Source organism: Oncorhynchus clarkii, chromosome 20, assembly GCF_045791955.1.
Source record: "Oncorhynchus clarkii lewisi isolate Uvic-CL-2024 chromosome 20, UVic_Ocla_1.0, whole genome shotgun sequence".
In the NCBI taxonomy this organism is placed as follows: Eukaryota; Metazoa; Chordata; class Actinopteri; order Salmoniformes; family Salmonidae; genus Oncorhynchus; species Oncorhynchus clarkii.
The window spans coordinates 86643089-86649947 of record NC_092166.1 but is presented as its reverse complement, the minus strand read 5'-3'; positions in this window follow the sequence as shown (position 1 = coordinate 86649947).

The following is a 6859-nucleotide window of genomic DNA, read 5'->3' as shown; positions in this document are numbered from 1 at the left end:
GCCATCTTATTACCCATAACAGGAAGTTAGCCATTCACATCACTGTGCCATCTTATTACCCATAACAGGAAGTTAGACATTCACATCACTGTGCCATCTTGTTAGCCATTCACATTACTGTACCATCTTATTACCCATAACAGGAAGTTAGCCATTCACATCACTGTGCCATCTTGTTAGCCATTCACATTACTGTGCCATCGTATTACCCATAGCAGGAAGTTAGCCATTCACATCACTGTGCCATCGTATTACCCATAACAGGAAGTTAGCCATTCACATCACTGTGCCATCTTGTTAGCCATTCACATTACTGTGCCATCGTATTACCCATAGCAGGAAGTTAGCCATTCACATTACTGTGCCATCGTATTACCCATAACAGGAAGTTAGACATTCACATCACTGTTGTATAAAGGTGTTATATCAAATCCCTAGAATGTTTATGTAAATTTGAGCTTTGCTAATTAGAAGAAAGACACATATGACCCTGAAATATACTGGAATAAACTTTGGTAAATTACATTGAGTGACTTAATAGGTCTACCTCAAATCAAATCAAATGCTATTGGTCACATATTTATCAGATGTTATTGCGGGTGTAGCAAAATGCTAGTGTTTCTAGCTCCAACAGTGCAGTAGTATCTAACTAAATGCTTGTGTTTCTAGCTCCAACAGTGCAGTAGTATCTAACTAAATGCTTGTGTTTCTAGCTCCAACAGTGCAGCAATATCTAACTAAATGCTTGTGATTCTAGCTCCAACAGTGCAGTAATATCTAACTAAATGTTTGTGTTTCTAGCTCCAACAGTGCAGTAGTACCTAACTAAATGTTTGTGTTTCTAGCTCCAACAGTGCAGTAATATCTAACTAAATGCTTGTGTTTCTAGCTCCAACAGTGCAGTAGTATCTAACTAAATGTTTGTGTTCCTAGCTCCAACAGTGCAGTAGTATCTAACTAAATGCTTGTGTTTCTAGCTCCAACAGTGCAGTAACTAAATGCTTGTTTTTCTAGCTCCAACAGTGCAGTAGTATCTAACTAAATGCTTGTGTTTCTAGCTCCAACAGTGCAGTAATATCTAACATTTCACAACAATACACACAGATCTAAAATAATGGAATGAAGAAATATATCAATATTAAGATGAGCAATGTCAGAGTATTGAGTATAAATGTGTGTGTTTGTTTTAGAGAATTCCAATTGCGCTCTCCATCAAAATTTGAACCATCTGTGACTTTGTATTGTGTGGCAAAACTGCACATTTTAGAGTGTGTGTGTATATACAGCAATAGGTTGGCATTGACTATAATACAAACCTTTTTTTTAACCTCTCCCAGTGCCTAGTGGAAACCATGTTTTCCTTTATTTAACTAGGCAAGTCAGTTAAGAACAAATTCTTATTTTCAATGACGGCCTAGGAACAGCGGGTTAACTGCCTGTTCAGGGGCAGAACGACATCTTGAACTTGCAACCTTCCGGTTACTAGTCCAACACTTTAACCACTAGGCTACCCTGCCGCCCCCATATACATATGAAATGAGTAAAACACTATGTAAACATTATTAAAGTGACCAGTGTTCCATTTCTTTGTACGCCTCTGGCGTGCAGGGTAGAGTAAGCGGGTGGTAGCCTGCTTCGAAGGCATTTACCACAAGCACATTTAGCCTGTACAAAATTACTATTAAATAACAGATGACTCGACATACTTTCACTTTAACTCCAAAAGTTACATTACAATTCTCGACTCAAGTTCCAGAAGCCTACTAACTTCTCTGTCAGGACATGACCGTCAGGACATGACCGCCATCTACTGTTCATGTGAATTATTGTAAAAAATATATATATATATATTTAAAAAGTGCAGATCGCATCGGATCATTTAAAAAAAAATTGAAATCCAGTGATTTGAAATGCATTCAAAACGCATTAAAATGTCTGATAAATTATATAAATACTGAATGTATACATTTTATACACCCTACATATAGCTTTTCCTACCCATGCTGTTTACTGATGTTAATGAGGAGGGGTGGAAAGACAATCGAAGGTGTGACACAGTCCTGGCTAAAGATCATGTTTGTACCGAGGTAACCAAGACAACACCATACATTACCAGATATAGGTTGTAAAGACCCTACTGAGTACATCCAACCCCACTTTTACCATTGCACAAAGAATTGCCCAAATTCACACACACACACAGAGGTACGCAAACACAGGGGACTGCATACACACACACAAATGAATGACTAGCTGGTGATATCTCACTCTCCCTCCCTCGGTCCCTCCCTCCCCTCTCTGTCCCTCCATCCCTCCATCTATCTCCCTCTGTAGAGGTTAGGAGGAGCTACTCTCCTTGTGTTTGCCAATAAACAGGACCTTCCTATCAATTCAATTCAAGGGGCTTTATTGTCATGGGAAACATATTGTTAACATTGCCAAAGCAAGTGAAATAGATAATAAACAAAAGCGAAATAAACAATAAAAATTAACAGTAAACATTACACTCACAGAAGTTCCAAAATAATAGACATTTGTCATATTATGAATAGACAAATGTCATTATGTCTATATACAGTGTTGTAATGATGTGCAAATAGTTAAAGTAGAAAAGGCTAAATATTGTTCTTCAGTGGTTGCCCTTTTCTCGTGGCAACAGGTCACAAATATTGCTGCTGTGACGTCACACTGTGGTATTTCACCCAGTAGATAGATGGGAGTTTATCAAAATTGGGTTTGTTTTCGAATTCTTTGTGGATCTGTGTAATCTGAGGGAAATATGTCTCTCTAATATGGTCATACATTTGGCAGGAGGTTAGGAAGTGCTGCTCAGTTTCCACCTCATTTTGTGGGCAGTGAGCACATAGCCTGTCTTCTCTTGAGAGCTTTTCTTAATATTACTCAGTTCCTTTGGCTTTGATGCCTCATGATTGAGTTTTGCTCTGTTTAAGTAGACTGTGATTTTGCTGTGATCTGATAGGGGTGTCAGTGGGCTGACTGTGAACGCTCTGAGAGACTCTGGGTTGAGGTCAGTTATAAAGTAGTCTACAGTACTACTGCCAAGAGATGAGCTATAGGTGTACCTACCATAGGAGTCCCCTCGAAGCCTACCATTGACTATGTACATACACAGTGTGCAACAGAGCTGCAGGAATTGTGGCCCATTTTTGTTGGTTATGTTGTCGTAGTTGTGCCTGGTGGGGTATATGCGGGAGGGAATGCTTTTACCTCCAGGTGGGTGTTTGTCCCCCTGTGTGCTGCGGGTGTCAGGTTCTTGTCCGGTTCTGGCATTTAGGTCACCACAGACTAGTACATGTCCCTGGGCCTGGAAATGATTGATTTCCCCCTCCAGGATGGAGAAACTGTCTTCATTAAAGTATGGGGATTCTAGTGGGGGGATATAGGTAGCACACAGGAGGACATTTTTCTCTGTTAAGATCATTTCCTTTTGAATTTCTAGCCAAATGTAATTTGTGATTAATTTAATAGTGAGTTAGGTGTGCTCTATACCAAATTAGCATAACCCCTGAGTCCCTTCCCTGTTTCACAACTGGTAGTTTGGTGATGGGACACCAGCTCTCTGTAACCTAGAGGACAACCAGTGGGTCCATCTCCTCTATACCACCCACCTGGTAGTGTGGTGGATGGGACTACCAGCTCTCTGTAACCTAGAGGGCAACCAGTGGGTCCGTCTCCTCTATACCACCCACCTGGTAGTTTGGTGGATGGGACTACCAGCTCTCTGTAACCTAGAGGGCAACCAGTGGGTCCGTCTCCCTTATACCATGTTTCTTGTAGGATGACTGTATTGCCGAGGTTCCTGCTCTTCAGGCCAAAGGCAGATGACCTCAGGCCTTGGATATTCCAGGATGAGATAGTGAAGGCTTTGTGTTCCATAAAGTGTCCAGTGTTGTTAGTCGTGTGGTTTGGCCTCAGGCCACTAAGTGTGACCAGAGCCTGCTGAGCATCTGGTACATTCCATTGGCATGGGCTAGTGTAAGAGTGGGGGTTGGGCCTGTTTGCCTGCTCACGACCTGGGCGTATGTGTGACTTTCATGTTGAGGCCCTCTTTGCGGGGGTGGGGTGCATGGGGTGGGCAGGAGTGGCATAGGTCTGATCTGAGGGGGCCTAAATGGGGTGTGGGCATGGTTGACTTGGGGTGTGGGCATCTCTCTCTCTGTAGAGGTTGTTTGTCAATAAACAAGAAGATGGACAACAAGTAATGAAGGAAAGATCATGGAATTTTAGTGCAGGAAAAGCAAACTAGCACAAAAAAATTATATTGTGATATTGTCAAAACGATACGATATACAATATCCTGATCTGTAACTGAATCAATTTGTTCCCCATCACTGTATGAGGTGAGAACACACACGCACACAGATACGAGGTGAGACACACACACACACACACACACAGATACGAGGTCAGAACACACGCACACAGATACGAGGTGAGAACACACACACACACACACAGATACGAGGTGAGAACACACACACACACACACACACACACGAGGTGAGAACACACACACAGATACGAGGTGAGAACACACACGCACACAGATACGAGGTGAGACACACACACACACACACACACAGATACGAGGTGAGAACACACACACACACACACACAGATACAAAGTGAGAACACACACACACACACAGATACGAGGTGAGAACACACACACACACACACACAGATACGAGGTGAGAACACACACACACAGAACCCCCCCTACACATAGTGTTTTTATCCATGGGTTGGTCAGTAATACTTGCCTGTTACCCTCCCTTTCGACTTTATGCCTAAATACATGCATTCACCTGTAAACCCGTGTGTGTGTAGGCCCTAGATCACACTCATACTCACCACTGGTGTATCATCGGCTGCAGTGCTGTGACAGGAGATAACCTACCGACAGGAGTGGCTACTGGACAACCCTGGGTGTGTGTCATTACAGCTGAACCCAGGGTATGGCAAAGTGACAGGAGGATGAAGATTATCTCTGACACACTGAAATACTAAATCACATACTTTACCACCCTAGGTAGCAGCTATCTATACTTTGTTACTCTCTCCCTCTTTGTTCCTCCACCATCTAACGTCTTCTTCTTCTCCCTCTTGCTCTCTCTATCATCTTCTCCCTCTTGCTCTCTCTATCATCTTCTCCCTATTACTCTCTCCCTCTCTATATCATCTTCTCCCTCTTACTCTCTCCCTCTCTCTATCATCTTCTCCCTCTTGCTCTCTCCCTCTCTATCATCTTCTCCCTCTTACACTCTCCCTCTCTCTATCATCTTCTCCCTCTTACTCTCTCCCTCTCTCTATCATCTTCTCCCTCTTACACTCTCCCTCTCTCTATCATCTTCTCCCTCTTGCTCTCTCCCTCTCTATCATCTTCTCCCTCTTACACTCTCCCTCTCTCTATCATCTTCTCCCTCTTGCTCTCTCTATCATCTTCTCCCTATTACTCTCTCCCTCTCTATATCATCTTCTCCCTCTTACTCTCTCCCTCTCTCTATCATCTTCTCCCTCTTGCTCTCTCCCTCTCTATCATCTTCTCCCTCTTACACTCTCCCTCTCTCTATCATCTTCTCCCTCTTACTCTCTCCCTCTCTCTATCATCTTCTCCCTCTTGCTCTCTCCCTCTCTATCATCTTCTCCCTATTACACTCTCCCACTATCTTCTCTCTAAATTCAATTCAATTCAAGGGGCTTTATTGGCATGGGAAACATATGTTAACATTGCCAAAGCAAGTGAGGTAGATAATATACCAAATTGAAATAAACAATAAAAATTAACAGTAAACATTACACATACAGAAGTTTCAAAAATAATAAAGACATTACAAATGTCCTATGTGTATATATATACAGTGTTGTAACGCACACAGGTAATGAGTCTGGTAATTCATTGCTTCATAAATAACGGGTGTAGACTAAAGCCTCGTTCACATTACCCATAAGCACTCCGTTACGTTACGATGGATGCCGTGCATTTCGATGGAGACGTCCACAACGGAACGAAAACGCAACGCACTAGCGTCGTCTTCAGTCCAGCCAGAGTCCGTCAAAGAACAGGAAGTTAGTAAAACAGAGAAGATGACAATATGGGGTTTCGGGCGATAGCTTCATGGGATAGCTAGCAACTTGTACACAATGGCCCGTTCCTATAAGTGAGTACTATTTTAATAGTCATGTTAAATAATACACATTGGCTTTTAAGCCAATTATACTGTAGAACTGTTGCGTCCCGTTTTAGTTTGTGATGGTAATGACAATTGTTTTTGATGATATTTATTAGGTGGTGGTCGCGATCTACATGGTATCTTCAACCTAGCCTAGCTATTAGCTACCTACATGGTATCTTCAACCTAGCCTAGCTATTAGCTACCTACATGGTATCTTCAACCTAGCCTAGCTATTAGCTACCTACATGGTATCTTCAACCTAGCCTAGCTATTAGCTACCTACATGGTATCTTCAACCTAGCCTAGCTATTAGCTACCTACATGGTATCTTCAACTTAGCCTAGTTATTAGCTACCTACATGGTATCTTCAAACTAGCCTCGTTATTAGCTACCTACATGGTATCTTCAACCTAGCCTAGCTATTAGCTACCTACATGGTATCTTCAACCTAGCCTAGCTATTAGCTACCTACATGGTATCTTCAACCTAGCCTCGTTATTAGCTACCTACATGGTATCTTCAACCTAACCTAGCTATTAGCGAGGTAATTGAGGGAGATATGTACATATACAGGTAGATAGGGATAAAGTGACGAGCCAACAGGATAAATAATGAACAGTAGCAGCAGCGTATGTGATGAGTCAAAAAGGGTGAATGTAGA